The 21,270-nt window shown below is 46.6% G+C and overlaps 1 non-coding gene and 1 pseudogene across 1 annotated transcript; one reads left to right on the top strand and one right to left on the bottom strand.

Moving 5' to 3' along the window:
* Window positions 1–21,270, bottom strand: part of LOC126008558 (40S ribosomal protein S12-like) — a 176,296-nt pseudogene that overhangs the window by 59,586 nt on the left and 95,440 nt on the right.
* Window positions 4,337–4,398, top strand: LOC126009919 (U7 small nuclear RNA). Its single transcript, XR_007496083.1, has one exon. It is a non-coding gene; the product is annotated as a U7 small nuclear RNA (small nuclear RNA).

Here is a 21,270-nt window from a genome sequence, read left to right as displayed (position 1 = left end):
CAGCAGACCCAGACGCCTGTGTGCTGGGGGTAGGTGGTGATGAACCCGTTGGTTCCAATTTACTTTTTGCAACTTAAGCTGTTGGAGATTTATGCTCTGTTGCAGACATAAGGAGTTGGGGAGGGGAAGGCTAACATTGTTCTTATTATAGATAAGCTTAATGCTCAGTGAAACCCCATGCAAAGTACAGCAAGGTGTAAATAAAACACTGGAAATTACTGGTAGTGATTCACTTCTCTGCCAGGAGTTCTACAGTCTGGGGTGAGTGACAGACAAGGGTAGATGCAGACATGCCTAGAAATCCCTGGAGATCTCACAGACCTGGATTTGGATTTGGATTTGACTAGAACAGAATGTGGCTGGTATAGAAGTTTCCCCTCAGAGAAGACTCCTGCCTATTGAAAAGCCCTTCTTCCTGCCTCAGTTTCCTGTTGGGCTGATTTCACAAGACAAAGGCTTTGAAGCCAGCAGACACTATCCCTGCTGACACAGTAAATGGCTTCAGTCTGTCCTTGGAATATTCTGGGTCTATAGCTCCTGCCCCTGTTGCTCTACTCTTATTATGCCACCATTGTGGCAAATATGCTGTTGTTTAAACAAAAAGCAACAACAACAACAACTCAGAAACCCTAAAGTAGTGTTGGACTGACTCTCAAGTAGTAGAGGTCATGTTTTATTCAAGCATTTTAGAATGCAGGAATCATTGTTTTCTGGAACTTTCTTTAGATTTACATTAAAATCTATTGACATAGGAGCAAGATTCTGTGTGCTACAGGCTGCAGCTCTGGGAAGGCACCAGACCATGTGGAGAACATCAGTTCATACAACACACAGGCCCTGGGCAGGAGATATTTAGGTCCTAGAGGTTAGGGCCCAAAAGGTTCTTGACAATAATTACAAAAAGGTGTTTCCTTTGTCCCCTAAATCCACCAAATTTTATAGATCTCAGCACCAACTCAGATGAAACAAATGAAGTAAGCCCAGGAGTGTCAGCTAATGAGGCTGACCTTGTCCTTCATCCTAACGAAGGAGAAATGACTACAGGAAGGAAAAAGAGTGTATGTGGGTGGAAGCCAATTGCTTTGGATTAAAACATTTCAAACACTTGGGGTTTTCTGGACTTGCATTTTAGATACATTGTCCATACCCCTTTGCAAAGACAACACATAGAAGCTCTGTTAACTCAGGAGAATGATGTTTTTTTGGGGTTGAGGGAGGCTTGATGAGCCTTTCCCACTTCTGGGTTCAGAAGCTCTTTGTGGCCCCAGGCTCAGAGGTTGGTCCTGGAATGTCCCTGGATGTGGCCTGTGAACCGAGTCTCACCTTGACTTTACAGGATCATACTGGCATCCCTGTCCATCCATAACTCTGGGGGCTGAGTGTTCCTGAAGTTTGGGGATTGTGAGCCTTGCCAAGGAGGAAGCCAGATGTTTCCAGAACCATCAGGGTTTCTGCTGAGCTCATGGCCGGCAGGCAGGAGTGACCCCTCTGATGCACACAAGTTTTATACTTTGATGAATCTAATTGCTCTGATTTTTCTTTGACTATGTTCTCTACATTTTTGGAAGGGAAAAAATCACTCTGGGCCAAAATATCAAAGGGGCAGATACAAAAATGAGAAAGCTCATACAGGATTAGCTGGGGTTTCTGGACAATACCATGATCACCAAAAGTCCACTTCTCTGGAAAAAAATTAAACTCATATCTGAGACATCCAGGAGGACTCGACCCATAGCCACTCTCCCCTTCATGTCACAGAACTGCAGGGCTCTGTCTCCCCTCCGCACCCAGTCCCAGTCTCACTTCTGACACTCAGAGGTAACCCATGCCAGACTTAAGGTCATGTGTGTCTATTCAGGATATTCCTTATACCCTGTTCTGGAATGCATGTCCAGCCAGAAAGCTCAGCTCTGTCCATCATTGCCTGAAGTCAGCTACCTGGTCCACACTGCATGCTTCTGCTTCATGGTTACTCTTTCGGGTTTGGGGTCACACCCAGCAATGCTCAGTGCTTACTCCTGACTCTACTGAGGGACATTTCTGGTGGTAATCATAAATCTTTGGTGCTGGGGATCTAGCCAGGTGTAGACAATGTGCAGGGCAAGCACATGTCTCTGGCCCTGAATTGTGCTTCTGTAGAAGTAGGTATCATCTCTGGGATTGAGGGTTCACTTTGTGTTTGGGGGACATTCACTCTGCTGTGGAGCTACCCTAGCAGAAACACCACCTGCACTAAACCTGTCTTCAAGGGTCTTTCCTTTGTTCTCACTTCCTCTCCCACAGCTGCAGATTTGTGTCTTGCTCTGATCTGAACATATTCTCATATCCCCTCAAACTTTACCCTGAATGCTGGCAGCTCTGCCCCTAGGGAACTTGGCTGATCTGAGACACTTACTTGGTCAGCTCTACCAGACACCCCGCTCCCTCCCCTTCCCTGGCCCCCTCCAGGGACTCTGTTTCCATCCACCCTTCGGACTGACTCATCTTTGACCTTTTCCCAGAATCTCTTTCCAGCCCCTTCTGGAAAGCCGGTGGCATTTCCGGAAAGTTTCATGCACCTGCTCTCCCCATTCCTGCATCTTGAGCCCAATGCTCAGCTTTATTCCTGTCAGGCAGCCCATTCATTTTCCTGTTTCTGGATCTTTCTAGGATCCTCTTTCACCACCAGGACCCCCACTTCACTTCCATCATTAATATCCTGTGAGCTGATAAAAACAGCTGGTTTTGGGGTGTTTTCCAAAGAAAAGCTTAGTCTGGTTGTCTAGGTCATCCTTATCTAGGATGATGGTAAAGTCTCAGAAATATACCCAAGGAAGTTGTAGAGAGAAGGAGTGGAAGTGATGTGAATGATTAAGGGAGTCCCAGGGACCAGAGAGCTGATCTGCCTTGGTCATCCCTTCTTCAGTGCTTGGGGTTGCAGACTGGGTTAGTCCATTATGAGGTATCAAGACACTCCAACTAATGTCAAGTCAATCAAAAAGCAAAGCCAGAGAGGCTGAGGGGAGAGGGTACACACAGTCACACCACCACCCAGGAGCACATAGCAGTATTCTGGGTATAAGGGACCAAGTTCTCTAGCTCACCAGTGATTTACACTAGTGCTCTTGGCCAGCTCTCATAGATGAAAGATTATCTCTACCTTGTGAAAAATCATCCCCTAATAAAATTAACCCCCAGGTTGGGACAGTCCCATGGGGAAAATAAGCTTAGGTTAGTTTAGAGTACCAATGGTCCTCAAACTATGGCCCGCGGGCCACATATTGTATTTATTCCCATTTTGTTTCTTCACTTCTAAATAAGATATATGCAGTGTGCATAGAAATTTGTTCATAATTTTTGTTTTTAATATAATCTGACCCTCCAACAGTCTGAAGGACAATGAACTGGCCCCCTGTTTAAAAAGTTTGAGGACCCCTGGTAGACTATGAGATTGCAAACATATAGAAAACATGTTAAAGTAGAACAGGATTGCTATGATTTTAATGCTCTCCAGGAAAGATATTGGCTGACTGCTTATCAACCCAAGATCACAGTTAAGGAGACATCTCTGGCTTAGCTCTTAAAATAACTGATAATTTGGTGCTGGAGTAAGTAGTAGCACAGCCAGTAGGGAGTTTGCCTTGCAAGTGGCCAACCTGAGTTTGATCCCTGGCATCTTACATGATCCCCCTGAACACTGCCAAGAGTGATTCCTGAGTGCAGAGTCAGGAGTAACCCTTGAGTGTGGCTCCAAAGCAAAACAAAAACAAATAATTCTGAATATATTCATTAGCTCTTAAAGTATCTGTTAACTGTTCTTTGTTGTTAATATAAACAGTGGCTCAGGAGGAAACGAACATTACACTCAATGAATGGCCAATTTGTCCCTATGTTTAGCACTGTCTAGAATAGTTTGCTACCTGGACAAGACACAACATCTGTCTCAGATGCTGAACTGAAATCGAAGATGCCAATCAGGTGGGCTTTATTGTGGTAAATGGCCATAATTCCATTGTCTATTGAACCAGAGCTCCTGAAAACATTTGAGTTATGGGTGAGGACACAGGGATGCTCCCACTTCTGATGCCTGCAAATAGAGAACTAAATTGAGAGCATGCAGGCAGAAAGGAAGATGCAAAGCCAAGCTTAGTGATGATTTCAAGTTCCATTAGTGGGTTGGAAAGGTTGGGGGCTTTATCCCACTCATATCCCCATCATATCATCTTCCTTAGCACCTGTGTGGAGATAAACATAAAGTATAAGAGAAACACCAGGAGGAATGCCATGGGGTGATGGCTTACTCCCATCACCCAGCCTGTTTCCTTTATAGTTCACCATCTTTAAAAATGATGTGGCTTAGTGTTACAGCTCTTTTAGAATTTGTCCAGCAGGCCTTCTGGTTTCCACCGGAAGGCCCCCCCCCAAAAAAAAACAATTATGTGGGTTTAGGAGTGGGCTGTAGATGCATGCTTTTTCTCTGATTAAAAATAAATCTGTGCCCCTCTCCAGGCATACGGAAGATAAAATTATTAACAGTAAGAAAGAACAACTCCCTGAAGAAGCAGCCTGGAACTGATGTCATTGCTTTTTAAGGTGAAGTCCTGAAACCTAAGATTGTCAGTTTTGCAGTGACCCATGCCTTCAGCCCTGCTATGCAGATCCATGAATATTTATCCTTGGCATATCGCTGACAAGTAGTTGACCTCAAGATCCAAGCTGTCAGGAGCAGTTTCCATGCTACAGCCTGACCAATGGACTCCAGGCTTTCAGGATAACATCTCCCTCATCCATCCATTCACACATTCACTCAACGCAGAGCCAGAACTCGGTGAGGGACAAAAAATTTCAGAAATGGCGCTTTTTAAATTAAAAAAAATTTTTTTAACAGGAACATGTGGTGATTAAGGCAAGTGTCAAAATAAATTCACTGTTTGGCAGAAATTACTGGCATTTCTCACTGTCGAGAAACAGACAATCTGTGTGGGAATTGCAGGAGACTTGGGGGCTTGGAGAAATCTTCATGAAGCTCTGCAGAGTGGTACTGGGGGAGCCTTGCCCTCACTCAGGGTATTCTCCATCCCATGCTCATCTGGGAAGAGAGAAAATTTTTTTAATATAGATTGGGGGCCACATCAATGGTGTTTAGCTCTGTATGCAAGGGTCACTTTTCAGAGGGATCTGGGAACCCTACACAGGACTGGAAACAGACTTGGGTGGCCAGGCAAGTGCCTTCCCCACCACCCCTGAAATCTGTAATAATTCCAAATGATGAGTATGCGCTTCTGTCCATCATGAGCAGGGAGGGGAAGTGACCTGACATGGTCCTTTCATCCCAACTGTGTCCACTGAGCTTGATCAGTGTGAGCCTCAATATCTAGGAGAGAGAATAGAAATAGCAAGATAGCCCCCCTCCCCAAGACCTCTGAAGACCAAGAAAATTGGCCAGAAGGTCTAACAAGGGTCCCAGAGTCTTCTCTTTAATTGAGGGCAAACTCTCAAAGAAAGGAGACCTATACACTAAGAGATGCATCCTTGTGCTTCTGCCACCCTCCATGTCCTTTTGCTTCCCTGGGATACCTGCCCCAGTTTCATGGAAGAGAATGAGGCACCTCCATGTTGGTGTGTTGGTGTGTCCATTGCACTGAGCCTCCTCTACTAACACAGAAGTAGCTTGCAGAGGCTGAAACAACAGGACCCCAAAATAACCACAATAGGACTAAGGGGACTATTGATTCTGATCTCTAAGATGGCATGGGGGCACTATCCTTGGGCCCCAAGACTGTGCATCCCTCAATGGGGGAATGCAGCCCCCAAGCCAGCTCTTTACGGTGTTGGTTGTTTCCAGAGTCTGGCTATTGTAAATAGTGCTGCAATGAATATAGGTGTGAGGAAGGGATTTTTGTATTGCATTTTTGAGTTCCTAGGGCATATCCCTAAGAGTGGTATATACTATCAAATGGGAACTCAATTTCCAGTTTTTTGAGGAATCTTCATATTGTTTTTCATAAGGGCTGAACTAGACAGCATTCCCACTAGCAGTGAATGAGAATTCCTGTTCTTGTTCTTTGTGTCAGTGGAGCTCAGATCTGATCAGCTCAGCATTTTCTTTTTTTTTTTCTTTTTTTCTTTTTTTTTGGTTTTTGGGCCACACCTGGTAATGCTCAGGGGTTACTCCTGGCTATGCGCTCAGAAGTTGCTCCTGGCTTGGGGGACCATATGGGACGCCGGGGGATCGAACCGCGGTCTGTCCAAGGCTAGCGCAGGCAAGGCAGGCACCTTACCTCTAGCGCCACTGCCCGGCCCCAATCAGCTCAGCATTTTCAAGGAAATGTTTCCTAGAAGAGAGTAGGGCTTTAGAAGCACATGGTGGGTATTCTCCACCTTCTTTCCAGGAGACCTCTGCAGGGGTGATTACAGACCTCTGCAGGGGTGCCTCATCACAGCCAAAGAGCAGAATTCAGGGTGGGGGGGTAGGATTATAGTACAGTGAGTAGACAAATAACCTGAGTTTGATTGCTAGCACCCCATAGGGTCCCTGAAGTCCTGTCAAGGTGACTCCTGGGCAAAGAGCCAGGATCTGAGCACTAGGAGTGGCCAAAAAATGATTAAAAAGAAACACAGGAAAAAAACAACACTCAAGCTCTGCTCCCTTAGAACATCATGTCTGACTCTGTAGAGTTTTTAGTGGATGCAGCCAGAGAGATGAACATAAGGTTTGCTGTGTAGACCCCTAGACTGATTCACCCCATATTCAGCCCCACTTGAGCCACCTAAGAGACACTACCTTTTTCCCCAGACTAAAGCAGAAAAAACCATTTCAATGATTGGTAGAAGAGGAGAGACCCGCATCATGGAATGGGACTCAAGGGGACTCTGGTCAGCATGAATCCTTGACTCTATGAGGCACTCCTCTACACCGCTCTCTTTAGAGGCTCAGTTTAGGGTCCTGTACTGTTAACTAAAATTTTTTACTAGAATTCTTCAGGCCACGGTGAATTAGGGGCACTTGGTCATGGCAGGCATGGGATGGTACTTTCCAGAACCTGTTGCTGGTCTCTGAGGCAGCCAGGCTGCCACTAACCCCCAGCTTGAGGCCTGAGTTGCCCTGGGCAGGGTCCAGCGGCAGGTTCTTTCTACACAGAATGTGACTTAATTTGGGAATAAGAGCTTTCTGGAGAGAATCAATGACCAACAGTGGCTTGATAGCCAATGAGGATGTGGGGGTGGGAGAGGAATATGGATGGGGGAAAAGAAAGGTCTGAATAGAGTCACAAGGTGAATAGCTCTGAGCCACAGAGGTTAGACAGTGAAGGAGAAGATGTATGCAATGGCCCTGCCCAGATCTTGACTTTTTGTTTTGTTTTTGAGTCACACTTAGCAATGCTCAGGACTTACTTCTTGTTCTGTGCTTAGGACCATATGAGATGCTGAGAATTGAGCCCAAGTCAGCCTCATACTTATGCAAGGCAAGTGCCCTCCCTGCTGGACTATCACTCCAGACATTACTTACTAAAAAAGTTTGTCTTATGTACAATGTTCATCATGGCAGGGTCTGGTGTGAAAAAACTTCCAACACGGAAACTGATGTCCGATGAGTCCTAACAGTTCCACTTCTTGACTTTTACCCAAAGGGCCCAAAATGCTTTTCAGGAAATATATTTGCAGGCCTCTGTTTATTGAAGCACTGCTCATAATAGTCCTAATCTGGAGACAGCACAAGTGTCCCAGAAGATGTAAAGGAAGAGCAGTACAGATCCACTCTCGGATTCTACTTGACCATAAGAAAAGACAAAATTGTGCAGTCTGCTGACCTTGGCTTTGAACCTTGTCTCCTGAAAAGCTAGAGGCTGGTGTCTTCTTATTGCACTGAGATGGGGCGGTTTCCTCAGGGCAACACCCCAGAACTTGAAGGACAGGGCATTGCCCCTGTGAAAAGAGCTTGAAGGGCAGTTCTTTAATGGCTCTTGGGTTCTTGAGTTCAGTCATGGGCTCTCTTTGGGTCCTCTGTGGCCTCCAGGGTGGGGTCTGGGTGACAACTACTACCATAGCAACTGGACACTGGCAGTTCTGGCTCTGCTGTTCTTGCTCTTCCCCTGTCACTCACCAGTGAGAACATACTCGGGGTTGTCATAGGTGAGTGGACACTGCTGTCAACAGGAGGAGCTTTCCCAGGGGCTCCAGTCATAGCCAACCTACAGGAAGGGTGTGCCTGGCCTCCATGGGGAGAGGTGGCAGGAACTGACATGTTTGTCACTTGTGCTTGAGCAAAGGACCCATAGACAGCTCAGAATTTGCATTTTGATACCTCATGTCTCATGCCAGTACCCCTGGGTACCTCCTGAGGCCTAAGCAGCCATGTATTGCCAGACCCAAGCACTAAGCATACCGCTAGAGCACCAAGCCCCAAAATAAAGAGAAGGAAATGAGCAGAGAGCCAGCAGAGAGAGGATGGATAAACAGCCATCCATCTGGATGGGAAAACCCTAGCCATCCACTCAGTCTTATAGGGGCTCCCATGTGGCTGTGGTCATCGGTTGGAAAGCTAGGGCTCTGACCCCCAGGACACCCCACTACTAGTCACGGGGGGGGGGGGGCAGGACGTGAGGGAGCCAGTCAAGTGCAGGAAGCCACAGAGGCCAGGAGGGCGCCTGCTTGGGTTTCCAGCAGCTTCTTTGCGGCTGCCATCTGTATTGGGTGAACACCCTTAAATCCACACATTAGTCACTATACCCATAGATCATGGTGGCGTATTCACATACACCCCAGATAAGAGACACAGAGGCAGCTTGGTGCAAATCAAAACTGTTCGGATTCCAGAAAATGATGATGGATCAGGCCAGTCTTCCAGATGTGGCAGACAGATTTTCAAGAGTGCCATGGGCCCCCTCACATGTGCTGCGGGTTTTTTTTTTTTGAGATGAAATATGCCTTTGATTAAGGCAGCCTCCCCCCTTTGAGGGGCCCTGCGTGCTCTGAGGGGTGGCGGCCAGGAGGCCTGAGTGTGAAGTGAAAGGATAAAACCTTCGCTTTGATTTATGAGCTTGCTTATTAATTTCTGATGTAGTTTTTGGGTTAGGATCATTTGGGGGTGGAGGGACTTGGCAGGAACCTGGAGACTGACAGACACTGACATGCAAGCTGAGGGCAGGCGGTAAATAATACATTGCCAATACAGCTGGGCCCCCTTCCTTCTGAGGGAATGTGTAACCCCAGCAGAACTGGGGTTCTGATACCGATTTGTTAGGGGTGTTGTTTTCCTGAATTCACACTTGGGGATTATTTGGCCCATGATGATGGGCGTAGAGGCACAGGGTGGAAAGTGATCGGCTAGTTGCTAGTATCTTCTGTGAAAAAAGTGGAGATGAGTGGGTAGTACTTGAACCCCAACCTGTAGAGCATGCGGAGTTCACAGCATTTTTATCCTGGCCCATTAGGGAGGCCTCAAAGGCACTGACAATGAGCCTCCAATGAGCACCCAAGAGGGTGAGTGATAAGCTGGCCTGCAGGGAGAAAGTTCAGACCTGAGAGTCTGAGTTCAGGCCAGCTGCTTTCTTCCAAGGTCCAGGTTGGGGTGTCCATGCACATTGGGGTGAAGAAGCAAGTACCCCACTCTCTGCCAAAGGTGTGGTCCTGGGGTGACCTGGCTATTTGAATGTTTAATAAAACTAAGAACCTTGGGTGAGTAGGAACCAGGTCTTGAGGGGGACTCAAGAAGGAAAAAAGCAAACTGGGGTGCAAGGATGTATGCTGGTGAGAGTGGGGAGGGAGAGGAGGAGCTTCCTTTCCTTGGGGTGTTCTGCAGGCCTCTTCAGAAGAGACTCTTCCCAAATCAAGGGTTGGGGGGCTGTGGAGACCAAAAAACACCTGTCTGGGATGTGTGTCATGCTCCGTGACCCCTCTTGGGGCTGACAGACATGCCAGGAAGGCAATGAAAGACATGGTCCTGATCCCTGACCGGGTGGGTGAGAGACAGAGTCTTGGCTATGTGGACTCACACCCTGTTTTACCTGCAGTTCTGGTGGATCCTCTGAGTCAGCTCCTCCCATCTACTGTTCTGTATCCTCTGGGACTGGAAATCAGGACAAAGTCAAGCCCCTCTTGGGTGATGGGACCTGGAGCCTATCCAGTCTGGATAGAGACTTCTGGATAAAGTCCAGTGACTCTGCATACTTCCCCACCCCATGTCCCCCACTCAGCCAGAAAGGAGAAAGACCCTGACATGTTCCAGAAAGTCAGTAGGGATCATCCCCTTTCAGCAGTAAATTGTGGACCCAGGGATGTCTGAGCTGGATGCTGAGGACCCCTGAGAACTAGCCACAGAGCTGACCATGGAAGTGACCACAGAATTGAGCACAGAGCTAACCACAGTGCTGACCACAGAGCTGACCTCATAGCAGTCCACAGAGCTGGCTACAGACCTGAACATGATAGCTGACCACTGAGACCACAGAATTGGCCACAGTATTGGCCATGGAGCTGACCATGGAGCAGCCTGTCAGTGAGGCAGAACCTACACACCACCTTTGTGTCTGCAGGCTGCTCCCCCATTAAATGAATCCCCCAAAGTGAGCTGATCAGACTTTCCTTTATCCTCCCCACTCAAGTAGAGGGTAGCTTGGTGGTCTTGAAGTACAGGCTAGGATGATCCTCAGATGAGTCCTGAAATTTGAGGATAACAACACTTTTATGAAGGAGGGTCCTCCCATGCAGGGATTGGAGAAGGGTCTTCCCATGCAGGCTTTAGGGACTCCCAAGTCCCTCCTTCTGGGACAGAGGCTTAAGTGCTCAGACACAGCAATGCTGGAGGCCACCAGGGATAAGACTGGCAGTGCTGGGGGCTATTTGTGGTACTAGTATCCAAATGTAGGTCCCAGAGCATGCAAATCACATAGTTTCTCTGACTCAGAAAATAACATTTCACCTTTTCAGGCAATCAATCACAAACTAAGACCCCCGGTCCTGGTCCCAAACATACCCACACCCAAATAAATTAAATCGACTGGAACAATGAGTTCATGTTACAGTGAAAATTCTGGCAGAGCAAGTGTTCCAAGCAGTAAGGATGAGTAGAGGGATCTGGCAGCCTGAGATGCTCCCGACTGCCTGGTGCCCATGCAGAGGCAGGAAGGCCAGCTTTGGTGGCCACAGTAAGTTGGTCCAAGGCATAAGAAACACATCTGGGGAATTGTTGTTTTTACTTTTTAAATTTTGAGATGCACGGTATTTTTAACTCTGTCAGCAAAGAAGTTGTGAGGGAAGGAAAGGTGTGGAGGTAAAGGTGCAGAGAGCCAAGGAGAGGTGCTGAGAAACAGAATTGGGAGCCCCTGGCTGTGCTTGAGGGAATCTTCCACTGCAACTGGGGTTGCTGGGAGAAGGTACCTTCTGGAACGTCATTCAACTAGCTCTAGATAGGGAGTGGCCTCCAAGTTAGGAAAGCCAGGTCATGGCTGGTCTGAGTTGGTGCTTCTGGCACCTTTGAAAATGAGATAGAACTAGACCCAAACTCCCTCCCCTCCCCTTCCCATTTTTTCCCTTCCCATTCTTTCCCTTCCCTTCTCTTCCCTCCCCTGTCCTTCCATTCCCTTCCTCCTTTTCCTTCCACACCCCTCCCCTCCTTCTCCCTCTCTCATTCCTCCCTCCCTTCCTTCCTCCCTTCCCTTTATTTCCCTCTTCCTTCCTACCTTCCCTCCCTCCTTCCCTTCTTTCTTCCCTCCCTTTCCTCCTACCTTCCTTCACTTCCCTCCTTTCTTCCTTCCTTCCCTCCCTCCCTTCCTCTTTTCCTTCCTCCTTTCTTCCTCCCTCCCTCCTTCCTTCCTTCCTTCCTTCCTTCTTTTTTCCTTTCTTCCTTCCTACCTTCCTTTCTTCCTCCCTCCCTCCTTCCTTTTTCCTTCCTTCCTTCCTTCCTTCCTTCCTTCCTTCCTTCCTTCCTTCCTTCCTTCCTTCCTTCCTTCCTTCCTTCCTTCCTTCCCCCTCCCTCCTTCCTTCATTTTTTCCTTCCTTCCTCCCTTCCTCCCTCCCTCTCTTCTTCCTTCCCTCCCTCCCTCCTTCTTCTCTCCCTCCCTCCTTCCCTTCTTTCCTTCCTTCCTTCCCTCCTTCCTGGCATGTTCCAACAGATGACTTGCCCCTATAATGAAACATAAACCACCACACATAAGGGAACCAGTATCTAAGAAGAAGCAGATGGATGCTAAAACCTAGCAGCCAGTGGTAACCTGCAGGAACTTCATTGGTGAAGGTGCCAGCACAGGACTGCTGTCATGTCCCAAGGATCTTCCAGTCTCTGAAGGGGGATATGCCATATGTTTAAGGCCTCCCCAATGGCCCATCCTCTGACAGTTTCAGTTGCAGGTGCCAGGACAGATGTGGAGGAGGAAGTGTTTCCTCTTGCCATATCCTAAAACCACCTACACAGGCCCTCAAAGATGCACTGATTGTGAGCAAGAGAGACTGGACACAGTGACTGTGGCCTTCCAGGGGACAGGGTGGGCAGGGAGCAATTCCTTTGATCTAGTTTGGCTTCTCTCCTCTTTTACTTCCCCATCATACATTCTTCTACTTCACTGAGATAGAATCTTCTCAGAAAGATAATTTGGGATCTCTCTGGCTTTCAGACTTCTTGGAAACAAACCCACATGTGCATTTGTGCACCCAGACTTCAATACCTGACTTAGAGCACAAAGCCAAGAGCTGTCAAAGCCAGTGCCAGCATCTCTGCAGAGCCAGTGCTTAGTACCACCAGAAAGGATCATGAAAACCTTCATAGCTCAGTCCCCCTGGGCCACACACCCAAGAGCAGAGGGTTGCTCATGAGAGTAAGCAATGGTGTAAAATTGCCCCATGCACCATATTTCCAACCTTGGGTGAGTGGATCTGAAGCAGAGTCACTGCATGAAATAATCCAAACCAGGCTAAGGGTAAAACATGTGTAGTCTGGCGATCTTCTGCCTTGTATCAAGAGTGAGCTGCCTGCTAGAACTGTGTTTTTTATTGAGTACAGAGACCACCCCCAGGTAAGAACAGCTAGTTCAGGTTATCCTGAGCCAGTTTCACCCAGGTTTACATGTAAGACAATCTCTGTTTTGGGGTAAAACCAAGCTGTAAAGAAACTAAAAAATACAAAGGAACCAGGGATTATCTTTGTTTTGGATGAAACCACATTGTAAACAAACAAATACAAAGAAATCAGGGATGATCTTTGTTTTGGGTAAAACAAGGTGTAATCTAACACAATGGAACTTGCTGCAGACATTTATAGGATTAGTGAGGACTCAGGCTCTCTCCTGCAGGTCTTCTGAATGAGATGCCAAAGGCGTGCTAATTCTCTAAACACCCTTTAAGCCCCCAAATTATTGCAATCTGGATAAAAGTTATTGGGCTTAGAGATGGAGATGGGAGAGCAAATTGCATAATCAAGCTTGATAGCTATTGAGTGGTCTCTGAATTACACCAAGGAACCACAGAGTTTGGACAACACACTTCATCTCTCGTTGGGGGAGGTTTCAGACAGAGTTTCTAAAGACCCTGTCAGAGACTAAAAGGCCTGAGGATAAGACTTCTGGGGCCAGAGATGCTGGAATGTAGATGGTCCATGCAGTTTGTGACCCCGAATCTTTGCAATCACAGCTCAAGACATATAGAACATCTGTAATGAGACCTAGGGCAGATCAAATTAACAGGAAGCCAAGAGGAGAATTTATCATAGCTCAGAAAGCTGCTCTGATATTTGTAACCTCTCAATTACTTTCCTAGTTATTAAATTCTCTTTTCTAGCTTCTCGACATACGCCAACTCACGGTCCCAATTTCTACTTTTTCACCTCCAATTCCCTTTGCTTTGGGAGTCAGCCAAATTGGGAGCGTGGTTATTTCCCTTCAGCCAGAAATTCTTTAGGGTTCAGTATGTCTGAACATATGGAGGGGCTGTAGATACCTTCTTGCTGGTGGGGCTGGGAAATAGTGCTGAGATGAACCAAACAATGAAGAAATGTGTTGAGGGCTGGCAGAGTAATTAAAGTGGAGAAGGTAGAAGCCATCAGACTGTGGTGTAGACCTATGGGGGAGTACTCTCCATGGGGGAGTACTCTGAGCCAAACTTGAGGAGGTCTGTGTGTGTGGACAGCCTGGTTCCTCACAAGGCCTGGCTAGGTCATTGGTGGATACCACTGGTAGGAATGTGCCCATGGCTCAAAGCTGGGATGTGGTCTAAGAAAATTTCCAACCAGATTGTCAGAGAAACTCATTTATGCAAACCACAGGTGAGACCTTTCCTAATGTCTTATGGGAGTGGGCATCTCTGCTTCCTTTGAGATGAATCCCATTTTGTTGGTTGCTATGTTACCGCCATTTGGCCACACAGAGATTGATGCATGGAGGAGGATCAAGTTCTAGGAAATTCAAAGCCATGTGGGATGAGACCATGGCCAGAACAGCTGGTGACCTCAAGGAGCATCATCTGCCTCTGCCTCCTCCCTTCCTTCCTTTGTGAGACTCCCTTTAAAGAACTTGGCATGGAAGAAACTTAAGTGGGGGACCAGTACACTTATTTCTCTAGAAGATGTAATAGTTGGGGAGCAGAGATATTCTGATAATTCATTTCCTGGAAGCACTGACCTGGGCAGTCAAGATGGCATTGCCCCCTGAAGTACCAGGTGAAGAGGTCCCAGGGAGGCATAATTGGTACAGGTACTTGGGCCTACTGGGGTACAGAAATTACCATGAAAATTGGACCAGGGAAGGCTGCAGAAGACTAGATCCTGAGCTGCCTTCAACACAGAGACCAGGGTTTCTGCTCAGGCACCCTTTCTCTGGCCACAGAGCCGTGGACAGCCTTTCTCATCTCAGAGTGAATTATTCGAGAGTCATATTTTCAAAACTTCACACTGAAAATAATGTGTGTGGAATGACTCAAAGCAACTTTTAAATATCTCAACACCTCTGCCCTTCGCAACCCAACGTCAACTTTTCCTTTCTCATGCTGAAATTGTGTAGGATTTATGGATCTGGTAAAAGAGGGCTCTGGTGTTAACATTTTTAGAAATTCATTCATTCATTTGAGAGAGTAAATAATGGCTCTACAAGGCACTGCAACATATAACCATGATGCTATCAAGACAGAGGGAGGGCTTTAGGCTGGGAAGGACGTGATTTTCCATGATTTTCCACCATGCAGGCCTGCTTCATCAACATGCTCTCTTGCCTTGAAATGTCTCCGAGTTTGAGGCTCAGACCCAGAAGGGAACTTCTAGTTGCTACCTGCTTCCAAGCACAGAAGCTGGGTTAGCCCCAGGCCCTTGGCTGAGCTCCTCCATCCCTATGAGGAAACTGGATCTATAACAGGCTTTATTCTGTTTCTGACTAAAGGGAAAGGCAAAAGTTTCTGGGGCCTCAAGTCTCAATCAGTCTTGAAGACATGGAAGAGAACAGTGAGGAACCCCTCAATCATGCTTATTTTGGGTTTGGGGGGCATGCTCTGTAGTGCTCAGAAATATTTCCAGCTCTTTTCTTCAGGGATTGATACTAAAGTTGTTGTGGGGACTACATGGTACCAAGGATTGAGCAGGGTTCTCTGGTCATGGAGCCATGTCTGCCATAGGAATGGAATTAGAATCCACCATGGGGATTGAACTAGAGCTGCCACATACAAAGCAAATGGTTTCCCTGATATGCTGTCTCTTGGCCATAGCATTAGAATTTTGCCTCCTGGTTGAGTATGAGGAAGGATGAATGGACTCGTACCATCCAGGAATCCTTCAGTGTTGTAGAGGAAAGTCTTTGGGTCCCAATCATGTGACATAAGGTGAAATAACACTCCCCCCACTTAACTTCTACTGAACCAAGTTAGAAAAATGGGAATGTATAGCATCTTGGTTACAGGACTCTGGGCATATTGCTCAGGCAGATGCAACCCACATTTCTTATTGGGTGGCTTTGAGTGGAGTGGGAATGAGTGAGCATGGGAGGAGTGTGGGGTGAGTGGGTGGGTAAGACTGAGTTGGCGTGAGTATGAATGAGTGTGGAGTGAGTGTGAGTATGGAGTGAACATAAGTGTGGAAGTGAGTGTGAGGTTGAGACTGGGTGTGAATATGAGTGTGTTGCAGCGAATGCAAGTGTGGTAATGAGTGTGGAGTGAGTTTAAGTGTGTCGCAGTGAGTATAAGTGTGAAAATGAGTAAGAGGATGAAACTGGTTATGAGTATGAATGTGTCGCAGTGAATATGAGTGAGTGTGGAATGAGTGTGAGCATAAGTGTGTAGCAGTGAATATGAGTGAGTGAAGGGTGAATGTGAGCACATGTTCTTCCTAAACCACTTCCTGGTACATAGGGGCAACCTTGCTCACCAATCTGTAGGAGCCCCTAGATTGCTTCTAGGTTCCTGAAAGGAGCTTCTTGGAAGCTTCTTACATAGAGTGTCTCACTCACTCTGCTTTCTTTCCCTCTCTGTCACTCTGTCTTTCTCTCTGTACCACTCCCCCTCTTTTTCTTCTCCCCCATCTCCTTCTCTTCATCTGTCTCTAACTCCCTCTCTCTCTCCTTCCCTCAACTCTCTCCCTCCCTCTTCTCCCCTTTTAGGGTTTAAAGCACAGAGCAGGACAGATCTGGGGGCTATGACTGAAGACAGGATATAGGTGGGGAGTCTCATGTGGTAAGGTGCCCATGACTTTAGGATCATCTTACCCTCCTCCACTCCCTCCCAGGCTGAGTGAGGGTTCACACTGGAGTTGCCCCTGTTGCTCCCTCAGGGAGGATCTGAGCCTAGTGACTATTGGGGGTCTCTGAAGCCAAGGAGTCCCACCTTTCAGTGATCACAGACAAATGCCACACAGTTTCATTTCTTCCTTCCAGCTCTAAGATGGAATTCTAGATTTCTGGATGTACAATGAGTCCATTTGAGTTGTGAGGCTAGAAACAAAAAAAAAAACCACCAAATCCCACAGTGCCTAATATATATGTATATATATGTATATAAATATATATATATATATATATATAGAGAGAGAGAGAGAGAGAGAGAGAGAGAGAAGAAAATGTCTGCCATAGAGGTAGGAGGGGTTGAACAGGAGAGGGAATATTGATAGTGGGATATGGGTACTGATGAAGGGATGAGTGGTGGACATTTTATGACTGAAACTCAATCGTGAACAACTTTGTAGCCATGAATCTCATTGTGATTCAATTAAAGCAATTATAAAAGCAAACATTATAAATTATAGATTATTATCCATTATAAAAACAGACAAGCAAACAAGACAAGTAAATAAGAGAAGAAAAGCTCCAGCTAGCCAGACCTCATTGGAGCTGGAGGATCAGAGCACATAGAAGGTACAAAAACCATGCTGGCCTGTCTAAGCTCTGAGCTGGTTCTGGAAGTAGAAGAGGCTGAGCTGAATTTCCAGGGAGACATGTTTAGGGTCAAGAGACCTCACATTTGAAAAGAGTGATTGTTTTCCCCCAAATTGTTGCTGAAAAAGCTGCCTCTATTCTTTGCTTTCCCAGCAGCAAGGCTGAGTCTCCGGGGGTTGAACTCCACCCTTACCCCCAACTCCTGCTTCCCACTGAGTTCAATTATTCTGGGTTTAATCTTTATCTACTGGTTTGCGATAAATTTTCTATTCAAGATGCTTTTAAAACTTTCCATAATGTACTTATGTGTGGTGTTTAAGAACTTTTTCTTTTACTCTACATTTACTTTTCACCCCCTATCTCAAAGAGTTTTGGCTTAGGGCAGGGGCAAAGATTTGGTCACACCAGGTGGTTCTCAGGGCTTATTCCTCTCTCTTTCTTTGCTCAAGGATCACTCTTGGTGGGTCTCAGGGGACCATATAGAGTGCAAGGGATAGAAATGGCAGCCATGTGCCAAGCAAGCACCTTAGATCTTGCACCAACAATTATTTAATTAAAAAAATAACAATCAGGGCCCGGAGAGATAGCACAGTGGTGTTTGCCTTGCAAGCAGCCGATCCAGGACCAAAGGTGGTTGGTTCGAATCCCGGTGTCCCATATGGTCCCCCGTGCCTGCCAGGAGCTATTTCTGAGCAGACAGCCAGGAGTAACCCCTGAGCAACGCCGGGTGTGGCCCAAAAACCAAAAAAAAAAAAAATAACAATCAGAAACAGAGCAATAGCACAGTGAATAGGGCATTTACCTTGAGTACAGTTGAGGTTCAATCCCTAGCTTCCATATGGTCCCCTGAACCTACCTGGAGTGATTCCTGAGTGCAGAACAAGGAATAAACCCTGAGCACTTCTAGGTTTGACTCTCCCCCAATAGATTAAGAAATAAAATCAGGCTGCATAAAGCCAAAATTTCATATAAAGAAAGGAACAAGCTGTGAGCAATTTTACACTATGAATTACACAGTTCTCAAGAGCAAAGAGTGCCTTTGAGTTGAGCTCTCCAAATAATGCAGAAGGAAATTTTTTCTTAACCTGGGTAAGGTAACATACAAGCAAGAGAGAGAGTACAATGGGCAGGCACTTGCCTTACATATGGCCTTACTTATGGCCTTATATATGGCCAACCTAGGTTTGATCCCCATTACCTCATATGCTACCTCAAAGCCCTACCAGGAGTGTTCCCTGAGTACAGAACTAGGAGTAAGTCCTGGGTGCTGCCAGGTATGACCCAAAACCAAAGCAAAAGATAGCACAAAACTTGAAAATATAATATAATCTGTCATTCTATTAAAATTAAGATTTTACATTCTATTAAAATTTAAAATCACAGGAAGATAGCAAGAGCTTCTGGAAATGATAGATGTAAATATCATGGCTAAAAATAATCTTCAACAAGAATATTATTATTGTTGACAAATTCTATAATTTAATCCATAGAAAGTTACAAAAATCTTTTGGTCCATTGCTTTCCAAAATTTGGATTTGAGACCACTTAATATAACAAACAAATGAAAGGCTATTGACCATATGAACTCTCTGACTCCTAATTTTCTAATCTCGCCACAGTGATAAGATAAAGCATTAACAATGATGATTTACTATAATCATTTCATTTATGAGACATTCATGAGACTTCCTCCCTATAACATTCCATCCGAAAGCTGTGATATCAGGATAAAGGGTAGAATTTCCCAAACCATAAATATTCTTGCTCCTGTATTTTCATTTCTTGATGAACTCATAAAACCTTTCCTGTCGGCTGGCACGAAGTTTTGAGTTAGTGTTTGAGAAATCTCTGGCTTCAGGAAATTGAGGTCAGTGCATTCAAATGCGTCATCTAAGATTCTCTAGCTCATTCATACTCAGCTGAGTTGGGGTGCCAATGCCAGGTTCCTTAGATCTGCCTCTTGAGCAAGAATTAGTACCTATGCTTGCTAGGAAAGTAACAGAGAATTGAAACACAGAAGTTGCAGGTTAGAATGATAGGACAGGGGTTAGGGTACTAGCCTTGCCCATAGGTGGCACCAGGTTTTGAAGTGGCTGCTGAATATTGTCCCCCAGCACAACCAGGAGTGATGCTTGAGCACAGAGTCAGGAGTCAATCCTGCGCACCACGAGGAGAGTCTCCATCCCAGCCAATTATGAACTTGGACGCAAGAAGAAGATCAGAGCAATGCTCTGGAGAATGCTCTGGGTGGAGCCAAACAGAGGATCAGAATAATGGTACCCAGGTTTGGCTGAAGGCAGGGGGACTTATAAACAGGTTTGTCCTAGACTCAGAAAGCCCTAGAATTGGAAGTGACAGGATAGGGGCAGAGATAGTGCTTGCAGGTGTATGTGTGTGTGTGTGTGTGTGTGTGTGTGTGTGTGTGTGTGTGTGTGTGTGTGTGTGTGTGTGTGTACTCACAGCAGCAATTCTGGGTAGAGATAGAACCAGAAATTGGCTAACGAAGTTGGAACACAGGGCAGGGGAGAGTGCTTGCCTTGTGCATGACCAAACTGGGACTCATTGCTGGCTTCCATATGGCCCCCTGACCTCTGCCAGAAGGATCCCCGAGCACAAAGCCCAGAGTAGACCCTGAGCCCAGAGCTATGAGTGAGCCCTGAGCAGTGCCAAGATCTGAGCACAGAGCCAGGAGTGAGTGAACCTTGAACAGAGAGCCAGGAATGAGCCCTAACCACAAAGCCATGAGTGAATCCTGAGCACAGAGCTAGGAGTGATCCTTGAGCACCAAAACAAAACGAAAAAAAGCTGAAATTCAGGGAGGCTGCAGAAGAGGCTTTCATATACCCTGTGCAGAAACGGGAGATCACAGTCCTCTCACAGGCTCCCTTGTTCTATGGGTGTTAGTCACTCCTGCTCCAGGAGCCCTAGAGAGGCTCTCTAAGATCCTTAATCTGCAGAGTTCAAGCAGGAGAGAGAGCTGCCAGGGTCCCCAGGTCTCAGAGTAACCATGTTGCCCTGGGGAGATCCAGCAATGGGCCTCAGAGTCCCCATGCTCTGCCCAATCTGGAGCAGCTGTTTCTGTGGGGGTGGAGCTGTTTTCTTCTCCCATCCATAGACTAACCTCTCTTACAGCTCCTCTAGCCCTTTTGGGGGGGCACCTGGGATTCCACTGTTTCTTGTTGAGACCCCAATTTCCTTCCACACTGAAGAAACTATTGGGACAGTGGATGGGGGTGGAGTGGGGTGGAGCAATGTTGCTCATTTGAACAAGGTTGGGCAACCCCTTTGCTCATGCTCCCAGGATCTTGTTAACCGCTCTATGCTCTTGGGTCTCCTGGCACCATAAAGGGACCCCTTTTGGGGGGTTCCTACATTTGAAACTTCCCTCTGCTTTTAGGGGGTGGAGAGCATTGCCCCAGACATTACAGCTTCACTAGCTGGGTTTAGGCCCCAGCTCACTGCAAGAGATGTGATTGGGATGGAGGGACTGGCAGAAACCTCAAGGCCCCCTAGAAAGAGAGCAAAGTTTCTTTCAGCTATCTAGGGGGTAATTGCTTCAAAGGTGCTATATGGCACCTTGTTGATAGTTGCTGGATCAGCCTGAAACCCGTTTTCATCTCTAGCAGCACAATAAGGAGAAAAAGCAAGATAAATCAAGCTCATGCTGGGGTACTGGCAGTCCTGAGCCGGGGTGTTCAGGGAGAAAACCCAGCATAGTCATTCAGAGAAAGCCCTGGGGCCCACAGAGACCAGTCAGAGATTTTCTCTTTTTTTCTTTTTCTTTTGGTTTTGATGCTACGCTTGGCAGTGCTCTAGATGTACTCCTGGCTCTGTGTTCAGGAGTCACTGCTGGCAGGGCTTGACAGACCGAATGGGATTCTGGAAATGCCCTCTCTATTGCCCCATTCTCTGGCCAGGGTGAAATTCAGGGCAAGAGACTCTCTTGGTGCAA

Source organism: Suncus etruscus, chromosome 5 (genome assembly GCF_024139225.1).
Source record: "Suncus etruscus isolate mSunEtr1 chromosome 5, mSunEtr1.pri.cur, whole genome shotgun sequence".
Lineage (NCBI taxonomy): Eukaryota > Metazoa > Chordata > Mammalia > Eulipotyphla > Soricidae > Suncus > Suncus etruscus.
The sequence above is the reverse complement of the archived record's forward strand: the minus strand, read 5'-3'. Positions and strand labels throughout refer to the sequence as shown.